The following is a 23,438-nucleotide window of genomic DNA, read 5'->3' on the forward strand; positions in this document are numbered from 1 at the left end:
ATTTGATAAATACCACAAATTATTTAGCTAAACAATTTGAATACCTAATATTTTAGTACTGATTATTTTTAAAGACAGTATGATAAGTCTCATAATTTTTTTTAAATATTTAACCTCAACTTCTAAACTAAGCATTATTTGTTCCAAATTTTCAATAATTTTCTAACAGTGAGTAATTAAAAAACTGCAGTATGTATTTATCGACAGAGTTCTATATTTTATAAAGTTTGGATAAATCCACTTTGAAGGAATAATTATCTATATCTAATATAAATATTTTTATAAAAAAAATTATGCAAGTTTTTGGAGAGATGTTTAAATATAAAATTGGTCTCTTTCTTCAGATAATTTTAAATTTTATTATACAACACTTTATATTAATCTTATATTTAATTTTTATTAATAAAATATTTAAAAATTTCTATATTTGGAATTTCCTCCAACAATTTGTTCAACTGCAGTGAATTGTTTAAATTTTATAAGAGAATTTTGAAATGTATATATGGATTTATGAACTTGCTAATTTTTTACTCTATTTTAAGAAAAACCTTTTCTATTGATGCCTCATAATAATATTTATATATTGAGATAAATTTATATTAGCTTCAATAATTAACCACTCCTATACTCTATATCTATACATTTGCTACCGATGTTTTAATATCTAAAATTGAAATAACTTATTTTTTCATATTTGAATACACAAAAGTTATCCTGAACGTGGTTTCGGTTACAATCAGCTACTGAATGAATTTAACATTTCGTCTATCATCACATGTCGTTTTCTTAAAGGTATTTTTTTTCTCATATTTAAAATTTAATATACCTAGGCAATAATTAGAAGAAAAGTATACTTCAGAGATAGAATCATAGCATTCTAGATCCTCTCCCTTTGAAAAAAATGCCTAACGGCGGTTTCCGTGGAGACCAGAGACAAGAGATAAGCGGAGGTTTTAGTCGGTATTATACCCAGGCGGTATTAAGTCCGACATACCCAGACAAAAGACCTAGTCTGGGATGCGTAAAAGCATTTCCTTCGCTATACAAAAAAAAAAAAAAAAAAAATTACACACACACTATATATAAAATCTAAATAAACGTTTTATAACTCATTAAATTGAATATTTTAGAAGTTCTTTTGAATATTCACAAGTGTTAATGTTGTGCTAACATTGTTGTCTTCAAATTTTTGAATCATCAAATAAATTTTTCGTAAACTGTTTTAAAGTATCGTACTGAATTCACATATACTATACCACGGCCAATTTTATATTTCATATCACATATATATATATATTTTATAAACAAATATAAATCTATTGTTTTTATATTTATCTATATTCTATTTTATATTACTAATTTTACCGTAATCAGGAGTTGATTACATTTACTTTAACTTTCTGCATGACCTTTTGGCCAAATGGTACAAATTATTGTACTCTAGAGCCTTTTCCATGAAGTAATGTGAAGACAAGAGACAAGAGATGAGCGGAGGTTTTAGTCGGTATTATACCCAGGCGGTATTGAGTCCGACATACCTAGACAAAAAACCTAGTCTGGGATGCGTAAAAGCATTTCCTTCGCTATACAAAACAAAAAAAAAACTATCCATCGTTCTATTCAACATATTTTTCTGATTAGATTATATTATATATATTTTTAATAGTAATGTTTATATATATTGCCGCATTACCCCAAAAGTCATTTTTACTTAAAATCAATTTTGAGATCTATAGTCCCAAGTGAAAATCTGATATCACTGCTGCTTGGTAATCTAACGTGTACTACGGATTCATGACGAGCTTCTTATATTACAATATTTTTTTCGTTGATATTATAAATGACAATTAAAATAATATAATTTTAAATACCATTCTGATGAAATTAATACACAACAAATACTACTCAAATTTTTTTGCAGAGAGTTTTTGTCTAGACTGAGGCAAGTCCTTAAGCCAATATTTTCTTATATCTGGCACATTTAGAACTGGTCTTAGTGACTTATTTGGATGATCCTGAATTTTTGATATAATAGTGCCCTTTTTGTCTTTAATCACTTTATCTGCGTTAAGTATTTTTAAGTCGTTAAGCATAGTAAAATTGCAACTCTTTGAAGTCTCGATTGTATTCTCTGCATCTGAACAATGTTGTTCTTACAGCACCAAATATTATTTAAAACATTTTAGGCTGAGGCAAGTTTTTAAGCCAATATTTTTTTATATCTGGTACATTGAGAACTGGTCTTAGTAACTTATTTGGACGATCCTAAATTTTTGATATATTAGTACCCTCTCTGTCTTTAATCACTTTATCTACGTTAAGTTTTTTCAAGTCATTGAGCATTTTAAAAATAGTAATTCCTTTAAGTCTTTGTTGTTGTATTATCTGCATCTTAACAATGTTGTTCTTACAGCACCAAATATTATTTAAATTATTTTTGTAGAAATCACTGCAGAGAGTTTTTGTTTAGGCTGAGGCAAGTCCTTAAGCCAATATTTTCTTATATCTGATTTTTTGAGAACTGGTCTTGGTGACTCATTTGGATGATCCTGAATTTTTGATATATTAGTCCTTTTTGTCTTTAATCACTGGTCTTGGTGACTCATTTGGATGATCCTGAATTTTTGATATTTTAGCCCTTTTTGTCTTTAATCACTTCATCTACGTTAAGTATTTTTAAGTCGTTAAGCATAGTAAAATTGTAACTCTTTGAAGTCTCGATTGTATTCTCTGTATCTTAACAATGTTGTTCTTATAGCAACAAATATTATTTAAGATCTTTTTTGGTATAAATCACTGCAGACATTTTTTTTCTAATTAAGGCTGAAGCAAGTCCTTAGGCCAATATTTTCTTACATCAGGTATTTTGAAAACTGGTCTTAGTGTCTTATTTGCATGATCCTCAATTTTTTATATATTAGTACCCTTTCTGTCTTTAATCACTTTATCTACGTTAAGTATTTTCAAGTCATTGAGCATTTTAAAATTTGTAATTCTTTAAAGTCTTCGTTGCATTCTCCGCATCTTAACAATGTTGTTCTTACAGCACCAAATATTATTTAAAAAAATTTTTTTTTGTAGAAATCACTGTAAAGAAATTTTGTCTAAGACTGAGGCAGTCCTTATGCCAATATTTTCTTATATCTAGTACATTGAAAACTGGTCTCAGTAACTTATTTGGATGGTCCTCAATTTTTGATATACTAGTACCCTTTCTGTCTTTAATCACTTTATCTACGTTAAGTATTTTCAAGTCATTGAGCATTTTAAAAATTGTAATTCCATGAAGTCTTTGTTGTATTCTCTGCATCTTAACAAGCACATTTCCAAAGCTCAATATTGTAACATGTTTTTGTAAACAGCAATAAGAACTACGTGTTATTTGAGCTATGTTTGCTAACTTATATTCCTAATATATTATTTTGTATAAGACAGCAACACCACACTTCTTTGCTATTACTATGTATTATGTATTAGATATGTCGGGTTGAATGAGTTGCAGCAATGCCGCCGAAAAGCCATATTCATTTGAGATCTTATTTATAACGCCATGTGGTAATTTGATATCATACTGCTTGATACCGAGCTTAGCCGAGGTTGGAATCGAATCCGGAACTAGTTTGCTACCTCAACACGATAAAATAAATTTCAATAAACATATAAATCGATAATTTTTATTCAGAGATCGTCGTCAATAAATTGTTCTTAGGAATTTTTCTGCACTTTGCCCAGACGTTAGTCTTTTTTGCAGACGTTTTGCAAATGTATTACGTCACTGTCGAGTGTTAACCGATGATTATGATTTATTTGCAATTGCGAATTGGTTTACATACACGTCTACTGCGAACGTCGATGGGTTTATGCGCACTCGTTTTACAAAGTCATGTATTTACTTAACTAATTTAACAGAAATGCAAAGAAGAAACTACGGGCATCTGGAATGCAATAACTGAAAGTTAATGATTGTGCCGTGTGTTACAAATTATAGGTATCATACATGAATATATACATATATACTATGATAATATACACATGCGAAAATACATACTTACATATATATGTATATATTGTTGTGTTGAGCTCAGAAAAATAAAAAAATAAAATAATCTTATTTATCGACAACGTATTTTTTTCCTTTTTAATATTTGCACCTATTTTATTAGAAAATTTTTGGTCGTACTTTAAATATTTCAAAATCGAATGCCAATCCATTGAGGGCGTCCGGGTTATGATGATTGGCGTCCGGGTCAACGGATTGTCAAAATAATTATTTACTGTCACAAACATGATTTTGAAAAAAAGTTAAACAAACAAAAATAATGTTGTAAAACTTTTAAATGAATGGTCTATAATATATTACGTTATGAAAAATATAAATCGTTTGATATTTTTAACGCTTTTTTGCTTTTTTTCTAACAATTACTATTACAATAATATTCTGAAAATAGTTGCTGACTTATATGCCGGACCCAATAATAAAAATAACTGAATCTGAATATAGTAAGACAATAAATGTTACACATATACTATATTTATAATACAATATAAATATTAAATAAAATTACGGTTCTAAATCTTATACGTATTTAAAATAATTTTAGACAAAATATCTGCTAATAGGATTTTTACTTGCTGCATCAGACAGTTTTTACTTTGGTGTTTGATCATTTATATAAAATATAACTAAAAATAATAAACGGTAAATTTTATCTTCTGCACTTATTGAATATATTTATAATATTTTGGAAATATTTTAATATTTTATGCAATTTTATATCTCCCTTTTTTAATTGAACGAAACATTTTACTTTAAAAATATTTTTTTGCATGTGGATCTTTTATAAATACAAATAGTTATTAATTTTGTACTTGATGGAAATTTCATAAAATCCGATTTTGTGAATATTGATGCTTTTTTAAAATAACTATACAAGATTTAACTAATAAATTTATTAGTTATTTCAAGTTTATAATTTATATTTGTTATGATAATCTGAAAGTAATTTATTTTTAATATCCCTAAATACGCCAGTCTCAAATATTTCGCCTGGGCAAGTCGCACTCAATGATACTATTACACATTTAACTAAAAAATGAATATAAAGAAAATGAGTGTTACAATCTACGATCTTATTATGTGTAATTAATATTCTATTAATATATAAATACATGAAAAATTATAAGTTCCTTATTAATTATTAGTAATTTATAACATGTATTTAAAATAATTCTGTCAAAATTATCTGTTAATAAGATATCTTTTTGTTACGCCTGACGGTTTTCACTTTTGTGTTGTCACAAACAAAACTAATATATTATATAGAATATAAATAATATATTTGAAGTAATAGGCCATAATATGAGACATAATAAAAAATTATAAACGTTTATATATTAATTTTGAATGATACATGCATTTTTCTAACATTATTTTTTTCACACGCTATCACTTTTGAATTATATTTTCGATTCTAATTATATTATTATTCATATAATAATTTAAATTTTGTATAATGTCTACTGAAGAAGAGTCACACTGGTACTCAAAACGTATAAAAAACTTAATAATTTTTACTATAACCTGCTCTAATATTAAATTTTCCTTTTTTACATAATTTAACTACAAGAATTTAACAAGCGTGTACACATTTTTGTATATAAATTTAAAATATTGGTAAAACTGTTTTTTTTTCAATAAATTGTGTAATATTAATTTTCAAATATATAAAACGAATATTGAGTACTTCAGAGGTTTTTTTTCAATAATTTACAAGTTTTAATGTTGTGCTAACATTGTTGTCTTCAAATTTTTGAAACATTAAATAGATAATCCGTAAACTGTTTTCAAGTATCGTACTGAATTCACATGTACATATTATTATGTGTTTTCTTCATTATTTTTTTATATATATATATTTTATTACTACTACGAGCAATTCTATATTTCATATATCATATATACTTTTAAATACAAATATAAATCTATTATTTTTATATTTATCTATATCCTATTTTATATTACTAATTTATTGTAATCAAGATTTAATTGCACTTACCTTAACTTGCTGCCTATATTAGTAGCAACAAACACATACACAGTGGGAGTTATAGTAGTATTCTAGAGCCTTTTCCATGAAGTAATATGGAGACAAGAGGCAAGAGATAAGCGGAGGTTTTAGTCGGTATTATACCCAGGCGGTATCGAGTCCGACATACCCTGACAAAAGACCTAGTCTGGGATGCGTAAAAGCATTTCCTTCGCTATACAAAACAAAAAAAAAAAAAAATTAAACACACACTATATATAAAATCTAAATAAATGTTTTATAACTCATTAAATTGAATATTTTAGAAGTTCTTTTGAATATTCACAAGTGTTAATGTTGTGCTAACATTGTTGTCTTCAAATTTTTGAATCATCAAATAGATTATCCGTAAACTGTTTTAAAGTATCGTACTAAATTTACATATACTCGTACATATTATTATGTCTTCTTAATTATTTTTATTTATATATTTTATTACTATACCACGACCAATTTTATATTTTATATATCATATATATTTTATATACAAATATAAATCTATTATTTTCATATTTATCTATATTCTATTTTATATTACTAATTTTACCGTAATCAGGAGTTGATTACATTTACTTTAACTTTCTGCACGACTTTTTGGCCAATTGGCGGCAAATTATAGTATTCTAGAGCCTTTTCCATGAAGTAATGTGAAGACAAAAGGCAAGAGATGAGCGAAAGTTTTAGTCGGTATTATACCCAAGCGGTATTGAGTCCGACATACCCTGACAAAAGACCTAGTCTGGGATGCGTAAAAGCATTTCCTTCGCTATACAAAAAAGAAAAAAAATACACACACACACTATATATAAAATCTAAATAAATTTTTTATAACTCATTGAATTTTTGCATACTATTCATACTGAATCTTACATTGTTATTTATTAATGAAAGTTTATTTAACATATTTTATTTATTGTTTTATTGACTTTAATCAACATATTTAATAAACAATTTTCGTTTCATCCAACCATCTGATGGAACGTACCTAGTTCCGAAACGTCGACAATAAACAAATAATTAAATAAAGAAATTGTTTTTTTAAAAACTTTTCTTGTTTTTTATTTTGTATTATTTTTGGATTCTTGTTCGAAACTCTACAAAATATATATATATATATATATATATATATATATATACGTATATATATATATTTACTATTTGTAACCAATAAATTACTATTATGAATCTATCCTAAACTACTCAAAATTAATGTTAGAGTGAATTAAAATACATATAATCAAACAGGAGCTTAAAATGGAATAAAAGTTGGATTAGATATAATTTAGATTCTATTTATTTCTGATGTTCGCTATAGCTTTAGCCACTTACTACATTATTAATTCTCTATTTTAAACTATTGATATAAACGAACAAATATAATTATATAAAACATTTGAATATTTTAAATGAATTTCGAAGGAAAAAAGGCGCTTTTAATTCAGAAATTTAACAAACATATTTATTAATAACTGTCCAGAACTCTTACAATATATTTAACACAGTAGAAGTGAAACGTGGCTCAATATTGGTTTTTATGTAGGCGCAATATTGCTTATATTATAATATAACTATTTTTTTATTCTTATTCTTTAGTATTAAGGCACAGTTCTATACACCTATATAATTATATAAGTATTAAATAACTCAAAATTATAGAAGCTTATAAAAGGATGACCAAAATTGGTGCAATTTACGATTATCTAAAACATTAGTAATATCAGTCCTATTTTTCTTTGGATGCAAATATCTTGGCAATATTACTCACTTATAAAAATTTTACATAATTAAATTAAAATTGGTTTTTCAACATTTTCTCTTATTCAAACAATTTTTTCCTTTGTTTTGCATTTTCACGATCATATTGAGCACACACAAATTGAAATTTCCTAATTTCACTGTGCAATTTCCAAAGACATAGATACTATCAGTTCTCAATAATTGAGTATCATAAATAAATAGTTTTTTAACAAACATCATTTATCCTTTAAGTAGTATATTTTCTTTAATGGAAATATTTTTGTTATGCTATTACATGCTTATAAAAATTGTACGTAATTAAAGTAAAAAATCTGTTTGGCTACATTTTTCATAATATTAATAAAAACCCTAATAGCAAAATGTACTCTTTTCCTAAGAGTCCGAACCAATTTTTTTCTCTTTTCGCAATCGTATTTAGCAGACTGTTTTTCTCATTTATTTTTTAAAATATGTGCTTGTTAAACATATCTTAGGATAATTATTTGACGAACGTTTGAAAATCTAATAATGTTATTTTATATCTAATAGAGAATCCATTATAATGTTATATAATAGCTATTAACATTACGAAATATTACCTAAAATTAATGGAAAAGAATGAAAAAAAGAGTGAGCGTAAGGTTCACACGCGATTGAAGTAAAACTTATTTGCAAGATGGCATTTAAGTAAAAATAAATACATCATATACAAATTTTGAATAATGTTTATACGTAAAATGGTAACAATCGTGATTTATTAGTGTCAAATTGCTGGAACTTCCAGTACCGTAATTAAAAATTTTGGTACGGAACCCAAAAAAAATTACACAAATTATGTACACATTATTCAAATCTCTATAAAATATCTGATAATTTGATGTACATATATCCAATAAACATTTTTGACCGCCAAATGACATTTTTGTTGGATCGCTGGACCTGCCTTCCCCAAAATTTAATCAGTTCTTCATCTTGCCAATACAAGTAAATATTTTTTGAATTATTAAAATCGGACGCTCCGTTTTTTTAAAAACTGAGTTACCATTTTTGGCACTTTTTGCCCCGTATCTTCGGAACGGCTAGACCTGACTTCGCCAATAACTAATCAGCACGTCTCCTTACGCAATCAATACGAATTGAATGTTTTTCTAATTTTTTAAATCAGTTGATCGGTGTTGCCGAAATCGTCGACAAAAATTGGTATCCGGACACACGCACACACACGCACACGCACACACACATTCATTCGTGTTTTCTAAGGTATGCCAAAATGTTCAGAAACCTTTGAAACGTAAAGATATATAAAAAATTTTATTTTTGATTTTGTTGTGATTACTATAACTTACTTATAATATTTTATATAAATTGCTTTGATAAAATATTTCAATTATTCAATTAATATGAATAAAATGCATCGCGATCGAGAGTGCATAATATGTTGCCTAATAATTGTAAGTATTCGCCTCGCCTCGCCTTAGTGTAATAAATATTATTTCGATGCAAAATGCATTTGTGCAAGTGCGTGCCAAAATCATTCTCGAGTTACTTTCACCCGACGATATTACATTTTATTTATTGCCGGACTGATTCATAACAAATATTGCGGTCTTGCATTTCACCAAATAAAAAACCGATGTTAAGAAATAACAACATTCACACAACCAGCCCACCATGTATATCCATGTCCATAATATAAATGTAAAAACACTAAATTCTCAACGTGTAAATATTCCACTAATTACGGTAATTGAATTTAAAATCGATTGCGTTATAGTTTGAAACATTTCCTACGTTTATAAATGATAATTGATAATTATCAAACTGGATAAAAGAAATTTTGTACTGTCAATTAGTATCATTGGTTACTTTTCCGATAACAAAAACTTATAAACTGTACGATATCATTAATTTTTTAGAAAGGCATTTTTACGTTCTCTGAATTTTGTTAAATTTTTTTCGCTACTGAAAATACTGTAAATCTACTATTTTTCAAAATATTTTTGCCATGTGACATTATAAGATCACCAAAGATGCATTTAGATAAATAAAATTTAACCAACTAATAAAGTCATGGATATGAAATTATGCCTTATTTTCAAGTTTTTTAATTAATTTTTGAAAAATTTTTTCATGCTATTTCTACACGAAGTTTGATTGAATTGCGCACTATCTAAAAGTTCTAAAAGTATTTTAAATATACTTATTGTTCACGTTATTAATTAGAAATTATTTTTTATCATTTTATCTATATTGCCCCAATTTGAACTTCAAGATCAAGATCGAAAATATGCAATGAAAATTCATAATTCTATTCACCACTTATTATTAATAATTATTTTACTACTATAAATAAATACTTTTTAAAGCACAAGACATTGGAAGTATTCTTCAATATTATTTTAGTTTTAATAATGACTGTAATTTTTAAAAAAATCAAATACAATTTTCTTCTTAAAAAGAAAGATGCACACATATGACAATGATTTATTTTCTCTTAAAAAATAATTATAATAAATTTTCTACTGCTGTAGGAGCTTCAATATTACTATAAGAATATTATTTAAATTACTCAAAAATTAAGAAATTAGATCCGTTATATAAATATAAAAAATTATAGTTAACTTACATGTGCCTTTTGCAATTCAGTGGTCACAGAGAATTTGTTTGCGTTATAGTTTGAAACATTTCCTACGTTTATAAATGATAATTGATAATTATCAAACTGGATAAAGATTTTGTACTGTCAATTAGTATCATTGGTTACTTTTCCGATAACAAAAACTTATAACTGTACGATATCATTAATTTTTTAGAAAGGCTTTTACGTTCTCTGAATTTGTTAAATTTTTTTCGCTACTGAAAAATACTGTAAATCTACTATTTTTCAAAATATTTTTGCCATGTGACATTATAAGATCACCAAAGATGCCATTTAGATAAATAAAATTTACCAACCACTAATAAAAGTCATGGATATGAAATTATGCCTTATTTCAAGTTTTTTAATTAATTTTTGAAAAATTTTTTCATGCTATTTCTACACGAAGTTTGATTGAATTGCGCACTATCTAAAAGTTCTAAAAGTATTTTAAATATACTTATTGTTCACGTTATTAATTAGAAATTATTTTTTATCATTTTATCTATATTGCCCCAATTTGAACTTCAAGATCAAGATCGAAAATATGCAATGAAAATTCATAATTCTATTCACCACTTATTATTAATAATTATTTTACTACTATAAATAAATACTTTTTAAAGCACAAGACATTGGAAGTATTCTTCAATATTATTTTAGTTTTAATAATGACTGTAATTTTTAAAAAAATCAAATACAATTTTCTTCTTAAAAAGAAAGATGCACACATATGACAATGATTTATTTTCTCTTAAAAAATAATTATAATAAATATTTCTACTGCTGTAGGAGCTTCAATATTACTATAAGAATATTATTTAAAATTACTCAAAAATTAAGAAATTAGATCCGTTATATAAATATAAAAAATTATAGTTAACTTACATGTGCCTTTTGCAATTCAGTTTGGTCACAGAGAATTTGTTAAATTTTATTGATATAAATATAAAATTATATTATAAATAATATAAATATACAAATATTAATAATATTAAAATAAATAAATATTATGAATATATAAATATTTATTTGTGCTAATGTTTTAATATATTTTATGATTTGGCATAATTTCATCGATTTTAGTAAATTGTGAATATAAAACTATATTTCTTCACATATATACGCTTCATATAGATCCAATATTTTACTTGATATCCTTTAACTGTTTTGTAAATCATTCTGTACAAAATCTTCTAATTCAAGAAGCTAAAATTCTGCATATAAACTATATACTAGTTTCTTGATTGAATTTACTGTTAAAAAAATAAACCCAAATTAATAAAATAAGGATTTATTAATCGGACATCTAAATGTATATGTTGTTTTACTTGTTCTATTTTTCAAACAATTTTTTTCTAAATTTTAGTCTATATTATTTATCCAACAACAAAATTTAAAAGTAGCTTTATAAATATTGAGAACCTTGTCGATTATTACTTCTTCAAGATACTTTACTATAATTTATGATTGATAACTTCATCATAAGCAGATGAAAACTCACATATATTTTTTTAAATTAAAATTATTTTTTTCCCTTTTCATTATGTGTATTACATATAACAACTTTCACGTGAAACTAAAGCATACGATATTTATGAACAATAAAAACATTCAAATGTTTTTTCCTCAAAACAATAAATTTTATTTTATAATGTTAGAACTCATATAAATATCATTGTTTCTTTATGAAACCTTGATTTTTTAATTGATACGACTGGATAATTTAATATACAAGTTAAAAACATGCCTTGAATGTTTTGTTTTAAATAAAAATTGTTTACGTTATGGAAGCAAATTATCATCTAATTAACTCCGTAATAAATTATAAATGATTGCGTTAATAAATATATAAAAACATATATGTTTGTAGTTTATTTAAATCTACTACTAATGAACAAATTATAAATTTCATTATATCTGCTTAGAGCTTTTATTTCTGATTATTTTGTGAAATACATTACTCTGATTTAGTATATTCATTCTGACTCTAGTCCTATCTATTTTGATGTTTAGAGAATTTATACTTATTTTTTTTTATAAAATGATGCACTTATTTATATATTCAATTATACTTATATTATAATCAATTATATATTAGATATTTATAAATATTTGTTATTTATTGCAGACCATGTTGAGGGGTCTCATGAAAGGATTTTTCTCTGATGACTGAGATTGGTAAGTTATAATTTAACCTTTGTAGACTATATAAGACGCTAATTCGTTGGTATAATTTTTGTATTTGTTGAAAGTTCTTATTGCAATTAATGATGATCAAAGATTGTATATAAATATTTATTTATTTTTTACTTACGCGAATTTTACTCTTGGAAGTAAGAATTAAGCCTGATCTAATTCTGTGCCCCCTCTTCGGGTTAGCAACCTTCCGGTACAAAAGCTTAATGCCTTGAAGATAGCTGTCTTCATGGTCGAAACAAAAATATATCTAGTTGGTATTGGTATTTTGCCTTGAGGCAAGTTACATGAACGTTTCGATATGTGTGAATAATCGACTCAATCAATAAAAAATAAATTAATTTATGAGTGAATAAAAGCATTCCGAGTGGATATATTACACATAATTGAAAACGAACAAACACGTTAACTCGGAGTATTTCCTAAAAGCAAATGTTCAAAAATCAACGTTTTTTGTAATTGAACCAGTTTCCGTAGGACTTTAATGGTTTAGAAGGTTCATTAAGACCAAGTACTCTATCGTTATACCAAGTAAATCGTCTAATTTTAATTTTAACAAACGTCAAAAAAACTACTCATTTTCTCAAACTTTGATAAATTTTTAAAATAAAGTACTTGTTGTAAGGCCGTAATATTTCAGTAAGTTCTAAAAGACCATGATATATCGCCAAAAACAGTTCCATAAAAATTGGCTAAATTTTTTTTCAACAATTAATTACAAGAAAACGGTTCGGTAGATTTTCACCTAATACTAATCAGTATCATTACCAACTAATATCTTTCGAACAGTTTTTTCTTTTTTAAAATCGTTTTGGTAGTGTGAGCTTAAATGTGGACAAAAAGTGTAACACTTTTTTTCAAATTACAAAGAAACGACTCGGCAGATCGTCTCACAAAACTGTCAAACCATAGTCCTTATTGAGGTACATCAAATGGCTTTTAAATTTTTAAAATGGTTTAAGTGTTTTTGAGAAAACGTCGACTTATGGTGAAAAATCTGTTCACACACACACGTACATACTTTTTTCAAATTTGATCTCATTCGATTGAAAAGTTTATAGGTGAATACTTTCACTTTTATATATCTCTATTGTATATAACTTATAATCTCTTTTTTTTTTGTATTTAACAACAATCTTTAATGTTTTGATGGATTTTTAAACATTATAAATTTCTTATAAGAAAATCGATTATAATTAAACTCATATAGCATTCATGGTGCTTCTTATATGCTGAACACCTCAGATCGTATTATATGAAGATTTCATTTTATTTCTTTATTGTATAAATTGAAATTGAAAGTATGTATTTATAGACACATATACAAATGTTTATAAAGTGTGTGTATACATGAATAGAGTGTTAATATATCTATTAAGTCAAGCATTCATACATACATCTTTGTATCTTGACTTTGCGTATATTAATTTTTTTATTGATGGAGCTCTGCAATATAATAATCAAGAAACTTTATAAAACGATATTAATTTAAATATTGCAATATTATTTTTTTGCTACTCTCAATTTTCCCAAGAGATATTTTTTATTTTCAAGATGAAATTCTAGTATTTTCTAAGATGAATCTTTTTACGTTAAATATTCGTTATACAATTAAAAGTTACATATTAATTCATGTTATGAAAACAATTATTGTTTTTTGTTATGAACTTTTAATACAAGAATATATAAAACTATTTTACTTTTAACCAATTTATGCCAATGCACATATAAAAGAAAGCTATTTGATTTGACTTTCTATGTCAATTGTAAGTTCTTCTCAAGAAGAGTCCAGTCCAGTTCCTTTCTCTATTCGTAATTTTAAGGAGCAGACTCCTTCTCTCAACCATTTCTTCAGATACGTACTTCTTAAATATATGTTTGCATAATTATTTGACATACTTCTAGAAAATGAATAATATCATTTTACATCTACTTGAGAGTCTTTTGCAATAAATGCAACAAAACTAATAGTGATCATCAGAAATTTCTTAAAACTAATTAAACAATTTGCAAAGTAAAAATTTGTACGCTCTCTTAGTTCTTCTACATTTTTTTGCATAATATACACTTCTCTCAAGAAGAGTCCAATCCAGTTTCCTCTTCTCTTCATAATTATATGGAGCATACTCCTTTTGTCGCTGGAATCACGTTCTTTTTAAATATATTTTTGCATAATTAATTGACAAAATTCTGAAAATCTAATATCATTTTATATCTTCTTGAGAATCTTTCACACTAATGTCATATAATTGCAACAAAGCTAATAGTGTCATCAGATTTTTTCTAAAACTAATTAAACAATTTGCAAAGTAAAAATTTGTATGCTGTCTTAGTTCTTCTACATTTTTTGCATAATATACACTTCTCTCAAGAAGAGTCCAATCCAGTTTCCTTTTCTCTTCATAATTATATGGAGCATACTCCTTTTGTCGCTGGAATCACGTTCTTTTTAAATATATTTTTGCATAATTAATTGACAAAATTCTGAAAATCTAATATCATTTTATATCTTCTTGACAATCTTTTACAATAATGTCATATAATTGTAACAAAGCTAATAGTCATCATCAGAATTTTCCTAAAACTAATTAAACAATTTTAAAAGTAAAAATTTTAGACGCTCTCTTAGTTCTTCTACATTTTTTTGCATAATATACACTTCTCTCAAGAAGAGTCCAAACCAGTTTCCTTTTCTCTTCATAATTATATGGAGCATACTGCTTTTGTCGCTGATATCACGTTCTTTTTAAATATATTATTGCATAATTAATTAACAAAATTCTGAAAATCTAATATCATTTTATATCTTTTTGACAATCTTTCACAATAATGTCATATAATTTCAACAAAGCTAATAGTGATCATCCGAATTTTCGTAAAACTAATCAAACAATATTTCTATATTGTTTGTTCTATATTCTATATTTTCCTCTATATTTTTTTGCATAATATACTCTTTCTCTAGAAGAGTCCAATCCAATTTTCTTTATAAATTGTATAAAGCAGACTTCTTTTATCATTTTGAATACGTACTTCCTAAATATATTTTTGCATAATAATTTGACAAACTTCTGAAAATCTAATAATGCCATTTTGTATCAAACTAGTGGTGTATTGCATCGTGCCTTAAAGCAAATTGCTGGAACCCGTACCTTAATAAAATATTCGAGGAATATGAAATTATTTCAAATAGATTATTATAAATAGTGTAACTTTCATTAATCTTATTTTGTAAAAAGTAAATAAACAAAACTTAATAAATCGGATTTAAAATGAAGAACATTGTCTAATATCTCAAAGTATTATACAATCTGAATTGCAAAGTTAAAATTATTTATTTGAAGTATATAAGTGATGGTTAGAACTTCAGCTAAAATTAGAATTAAAATCAGAATTATTTTTTGATATTCTAATACATTTGTTTTTGAAAAAACAAAAAAAAAATTGATATACAAAAATTTCTTTCCCAAAAAGCAATAGTTTCGTCAACACAAGCAAAAAGTTTTTTAAATCATTCAAATCGGATGCTTAGTTCGCTCAAAAACTACCATTTTATGCACATTTAGCTCTATATCTTCGAAACGTAACCAAAATCTTTAACTTCTTTCCATTATTACAAATCGAATGTTTTTTGGATCATTCAAATCGTTGGATCCGTTCTCTTAAAAACTGATATTTTTAGCACTTTATGCTTCATATCTTCGAAGCCGCTGGACCTGCCTTCGTCAAAAGCTAATCAGCACGTCTCCCCATCAGTAGGAGTCGAATGTTTTTTGAATCATTCAAATCGATTTATCCATGCGCCCGAATGCACACACACACTTACATAGACAGATTTGTGAGAGATGTGCTAATTGACCAGCGATTTATGGAAAGAGAAAGAGCGAATAAGACTTCGCTCATTTAAAAAATAAGTATAAAATCAGTGCAAGAATGATAACATTTTAGATCCTCCCCCCCACGAAGTAATGCCTAATGGCGGTTTTCGTGAGGATCAGAGACAAGAGCAAAGCGGAGGTTTTAGTCGGTATTATTATACCCAGGCGGTATTGAGTCCGACATACCCAGGCAAAAAACCTAGTCTGGGATGCGTAAACGCATTTCCTTCGCTATACGAAACAAAAAAAAACACACACACACATTCATTTTTTCTGAGGTATGCCAAAATGTTCAGAAGTATTTTTGCTTATCTGTTATAAAATATTTTTAGCAAAACTTAAGCCAAAAATTGTATCAACTGTTTATATATTTTACGTGATAATTTTGTTTTTGATTCGAATATCTTGGTTATATTATTACTCACCTGAAAAAGTTACGTAATTAAATTAAAACTTGTTTTCTAACACTTTTCAATCATACATACGACTTTTCGTATTCTATTTTTCTTCACTTTTCCTATTATAAAATATTTTTACTAAAACTTAAATCAAAATTTTATATATTTTATATATGTTTCATAAAATAATGACCAAAACGGTGCAATTTACGATTATCTAAAACATTGGTAATATTCTATTTAGACCTATTTTTTCGTTGATGAATATATCATCGTTATATTATTACTTAATCATAAACATTTTATGTAATTAAATTAAAACTGTTTTTTCAACATTTTCTCTCATTCATATAACATTTTTCTTTGTTTTTCTATGCATTTTCGCGATCATATTGAGCACATCCTTAGCCTGATCCATTTTTTTGAAATATGTGCTACAGGGTGGCCCATTTAAAATTGGAATTTATCGATAGCAACTTGCCTGTAGGTCACACCGTGCGGAATTCGAAGTGGCGATATATGGGAAAAACACTAAGAATTTTGAGACCTTTCTAACGATGTATAAAACTTTATATGTTTTCTTTACAGAAATATCTAATCCGTAAGATTACTAGATCACTAAGACCACTAAATGGACCACCCGTTATATTTTAGTATAATTAATTGATATACTTCTGAAAACCTAATAATATGATTTTATATGAATTTAAGAATCTTGTACAATACTATCATCTAATTGCAGCAAAGCTGATAGCAACATCACAAAATGTTTTCTGAAATTAATTAACCAAGTTTCAAAGTTGAAAATTTATCTGCTCTTTACGTCACTCTATTTATTTTATTTTTTTCATAATAATTATTTTAAAAAAATTAAAAACATGTATGTGACTAGAGATGTGTTATTACTTGCGAAAATCTTATGTATCACATTTCTTTGACCAAAAACATAATCTTATCCCAAAAATTTTTTATCAGCATTTTTATACATGTTTCGTAAAGTTACTGATGCTATTTGTTATCCCTAATTTGATATCCCAAATTATACCTGTTCTATTTTTCATTCTTGTCAATGTTTCCTAAAATTACTGAATTTATTTACAAAGTTAAAAAGAAATTGCTATCTTCAGTTCTATTTGTTGCAAATATTTTTGTTGTGTTTTATTCCTTCTGAAAATTTTACTTGTAATTGTTAAAAAATATTTTTACAGCATTTCTCTAAGAGAACTTGAAGTCCATGTTATCTATTATGTAATTTTGAATTGCGTTGCCAGTTCAGGATAAAAAACTATATTCCTATAAATTAGTATTTCATATTTTTATATTTACTTTACAGTTTGTCTAATATGTTGGAATCCAGTTCTAATCCTATTTACAATCACATCGAATCTATTTTCATCTATTTTTAACTTACTGTAGGGTAAGTTATAGTAATCGCAAAAAAATCGAAAATGAAAATTTTTGCATATCTTTACGTTTCAAAGGATTCTGAACGTCTTGGCATACCTTAGAAAAATAGTTTGTGTGTGTGTTTGTTTAGATACAATTTTCGTCCGCGATTTCTGGCGCTATGGATCAACCAATTTGAATGATTGAAAAAAACATTCGATTCCTATCAAAGGGGAGACTTGCTGATTAGATTTTGGGAAAGGCAGGTCCAGCGGTTTCGAAGATACGAGGCAAAAAGTGCCATCTATGGTAATTCAGTTTTTGAGGTAACAGTGTGCCCGATTTGAATGACTCAAAAACATTTTAACTTGTATTGACGAAATGAAGAATTGATTAAATTTTTAGTAAGGCAGGTCCAGCGGTTTTGGAGATACAGAAAAAAATTTAAAAAAATGATATTTGGTGGTCTTGAACGACCATTAGATATATGCACATCAAATTAACAGATATTTTATAGAAATTTTAAACATACGTACTAATTTTGTTAAAAAAATTTTGGGTTCCGTACACAGATTTTTAATTTTCAAAGAATTTTTTTTCAAAATTTGCGAAAATATACAAAGTTTCATACTACAAATATGAATTTTAAATTTACAATTCAGTTTGAAAATGTATATATTTCAAATGCGTTATTCTAATCGTAAGAAATATATCCTCAGATGGATTCATTCGGCACCTCTTACTAATGTAAACTTTCTCAAGTGTTTTGAGCGATAAGATATATAGTGATTATAATTATTTATTTGAAAATGTTTAAAGCAATTGTTATTAATCATTGATCAATATTTATTGATTACTGATTTCTTTCCCTCGAATATTTAATTATGGTACGGGAAGTTCCAGCTAGTTGCCTTAAGGCACGATGCCATGCACCACTAGTGATACTTCATCTTGAAGATCAGGAAAATGAGCTAATATGCTTAGACTGTTGAACAACAATAGTGAAATATCATCTAAACTTATTTGTTGTTGAGTCTAGCGAATTAAAAGTCCCTCGAATTATTAGCCCCATAATTTTTTTGTCTTAGTTTTCAGAAATAATAAACAATTCATTAATACTGGTAACTAAAAATAACGCAATATAATATAATAATATAAATTTTAAATTCACAATTCAGTTTAAGATACATATATTTTTTATGCATTATTGTTGTCACAAGGAATATATCCTCAGATGGATTCATTTAGCATCACTCCATAATGATAATATTTTTAAGTGTTCTGAGCGATAAGATCGTCACTTTATATTATATGAACGAATAAATGTATAGTAATCATAATTATAAAACAATTGTTATTAATCATTGATCAACATTTATTGATTATAAATTTTTGCTCGAAAATTTAATTCTGGTACAGGAAGTTCCAGCGTAAGGCATGATGCCATGCACCGCTCGTTTGCAATACTTTGTTATTGAATATATTTTAACATGATTACTATATTTACCATTTCATATTTTACAATAAAGTCATAGGATTTCAACAAAGCTGATATCGATCATCACGAAATGCACTTGAGATAATCTCATAATTTCCGCACGAGCATCTTTATAATTGCAGTAGCGTTTTTCGTTAATTTTCATCCGATTGTTGCATAACGATTTGATTACACAAAAGGCATTCGCGTTCGATATCATGAGAAATCGCAAAAAAATCAAAAAACCTAAAATCAACGAAGCATCGTCCGACGGATAAAAACGACATTCACTTTTATAAACAAGAACACTTTGAGTATTAATGTCGGTAGAGAGACTCGATCAGTCTGCAGTCGGCTCGCTCGTAGTTAGGTACGCTTTTGAGAATTATTCAAAGTATTATTGTAATATACACATATGAATGTTCATATGTAAACGGCATATGTGAATGAATAACACATACAATTCTCATTAGTTTACAACACGTGGTCGCGAATAACACACTCGTATAACGCGGACGTCTGGTCTAGTCGACGGTGGGTTGTTGTTCAGGTTCATCAAAACAGATTTTTATTTTTCTGTTTTTTTTTAACCCAGTGATCGGTTGTGAGGTTAATTTATAAAACTGATTTTAGTGATTTTGTGGATATTTTTGTGCTATTGGAGTAACTGTTTGCAGGTATGTCAATAAATTTGGTCACATATTTTATTCAAAACCTCAGATCCATAAGATCATCAACTAACTGTATATACTGTCGCAAGAATTTTTCTAGTGTGAAATATTTATGCCTAAACGTTATTTGGCTGTAATTGTTTCTGAAATCATTCATTCGACAGTTGTCTGTTCTTTATGCTCTTTTATCTACCAACAGTTTCTATATTTTTATCAGTAAGAATACTGTGGTGATAGAATTTTTTTGGCTCATTGTTTGTTAGATCAAGTCGTATTTTATTCTATAAAATTTTATTCGACAATTTATATTCAATCTCTGCATTAGTTGATTGTAACTTGCTCATGGTACTTTAAGATCTTATATCAACTAATAGTAAATATCAACTAATAAATGTTTGGAATAATTTTGCCAATAAGAATACTTTCCTAATATAATGTTTTTTGGCTTATCATTTTACTAAAACAAGTTGTATTTTTTTCCTAAATCATTCATTCCACAATCGTCTCTGTTCAATATTGGAATGGATTCCTTTTTTTGTGGTACTACTTCATGCTTTTTATCAGCCAACAGTATCTAAGTTTTAACCACTAAAGAACACTGTGTTAATATTTTTTTTGCTTATTATTTTGTTAGATCAAGTCGTATTTTCTCCTTTAATATTCTATTCAACAATTTATATTCAATATCTGCATTAGTGAATTGAAACTGTTTCCTATTTGCTCATGGTACTTTAAGATCTTATACTAATAGTATACGTAAATATTTAGAATAATGTCACCAATAAGAATACTTTGCTAATAAAATGTTTATGGCTCATTATTTTGTTAGACCAAGTTGTAATTTATTCTGAAATTATTCATTCGACAGCACAATACTTCTTTATGCTTTTTATCAACCAACAGATATCTACGTTTTTACTAGTAAGAATACTGTGCGAATAGATCTTATTTTGGCTTATTATTTTGTTAGATCAAGACGTAATTTTTTCTATTTGACAGTTGTCCATTCCATTTCTTTCATAAGTGTATTGGAATTTGGAATGATTTCCTATTTTTCGCTTTTTATCAACTAACTGTATATATGCTTAGAAGAACTTCACTAATTATATTACTTCGCTAATAATTTTTTTTTGGCTTATTATTTTGCCAGATAATTTGGCTTGTTATTTTGCTAGTTGTAATTTTTTCTTAAATCATTTTTTCGACAGTTGTTTGTTCAATATTGGAATGATTTTCTATTTTATGTTCCTTTATTAACTAACAGTATCTACTATTTACCAGTTAGAATACTGTGTTAATAGATTATTTTGGATTATTATTTTTTGGATCTAGACAAAATTTGTTCTTGTATATTTTATTCGGCAGTTATTTATTCAATATCTGTGTGGAGGTTTAGAATAGATCCCTTGTGGTTACAGTATATACACTTATCGTTAGAAGAATTTTATCTGAAATAATACTTCGTTAAAAGAAATTTTTCGGCTCATATTGCTAAAATTCTTTTCAGAATTTTTCTTTAAAATTCTATTCCACAATTTTCATTTATTCGTTGTGTTACTGGATTGGAGGAATTATTTCCTATTTTTTGTAGTACATTATGCTTTTATATTAACAAACGACTTTTACCAATAAGAATACTTTATTATTAAATTTTTTTTGATTCATCATTTTGTTAGAACAAGTCGTATTTTTGTTGAATCTTTAATTCTGCAATTGTTCATTTATTTCTTGCGCTTGTGGATTGGAATAATTTCTTTCTTTTTATTTCCTATTCGATTGTGGTCATTTTTGCTCTTTCACCAACTAACAGTATATATATTTGAAAGAATTTCACCAGTAAGAATACTTTCATAATTTTTTTTTTAGCTTATTACTATTATTCGTCAGTTGTTTATTCGTCTTACAATTAGCATTAGAGGATTGGAATGGATTTTTTGTGGTTGTTTATGTTCTATCATCAACTAACAGTATATACCTTTGGAAGAACTTTACCAGTAAGAATAATTTATTAGAATTTTTTAGCCTATTATTTTGTTAAATCAAATCGCATTTTTACTAATCCATAGTAGTCCATTCAATTTTAGCACTTTGGATTGGAATGGTTTCCGATTTTTTGTAGTAACTTTTTGCTCAATCATTTTATGACGTATTTAACATCTTCAATGTTAAGGCTTCTATGAATAATTTCATTGCTCATATTTGATTGTTTATATACATTCTTGTCTTTTCGTCATACAATCGTAAATTTTCTTACTTGATTACGCATGGATAAAGTACAAAGTGAACTTACAATTAGATATTTCTATTATCTCTACTTTTTTAATTTATTTTGATTTGATAAATATCAAATTGGAATCAGAAAATATATTTGAAAAGTTTATTTCTGGAATTTGAGAATTTTGTTTACCAGAATCTATAATTCAACGATTGAGTTTCTACACAATTTCACTGTTAAATATGCGATCTATTTTATTGAAATTTGCTTTTACGTAACTTTTCTATGCTATTCAGAAAACATTTATTCAGTTTTTTTTTTATAAAATATAATTTATTCACTATAAAATGACCAAAACAACCAACTTGATTGAACTCTCTATTCGAACCTATATTATAAAATGTTGCGCTTGAAGTAATACAAAGTGTTTGATTGATTGAATAGGATATATACAAATAACTTGAAAATTTGATACTTGTACTTACAAGTACAAATACATACAATATATATTTGACAATTTTAATTTTGAAACCTAATATTTTTGTTTACCATAACGATCGGATTTTTCTACACAATTTCACTCTCCATATCATGATTGAATAATTCATTTTACTGATATGTGCTTTCACGTAATTTTTCCATTTGCTGTTTAGAAAATATTTATTCATATTTTTTTCATAAAATATCATTCATTTTCTATAAACTTACTAAAATAACCCACATATTTGAAACTCTCTATTGGAACTTATATTA

The 23,438-nt window shown here is 26.5% G+C and overlaps 1 long non-coding RNA gene across 1 annotated transcript in view; it reads left to right on the forward strand.

The window, feature by feature from the left end:
• Nucleotides 1–23,438, forward strand: part of LOC113376835 — a 143,527-nt gene that overhangs the window by 87,509 nt on the left and 32,580 nt on the right. The window contains exon 2 of the long non-coding RNA XR_003367062.1: nucleotides 12,593–12,642. This is a non-coding gene — a long non-coding RNA (uncharacterized LOC113376835). The remainder of the gene's footprint in view (nucleotides 1–12,592; nucleotides 12,643–23,438) is intronic.

This window comes from Ctenocephalides felis, unplaced genomic scaffold (genome assembly GCF_003426905.1).
Source record: "Ctenocephalides felis isolate EL2017-DRISC unplaced genomic scaffold, ASM342690v1 CF-g0.4_SCAFFOLD_01886, whole genome shotgun sequence".
NCBI classification, from domain to species: Eukaryota; Metazoa; Arthropoda; class Insecta; order Siphonaptera; family Pulicidae; genus Ctenocephalides; species Ctenocephalides felis.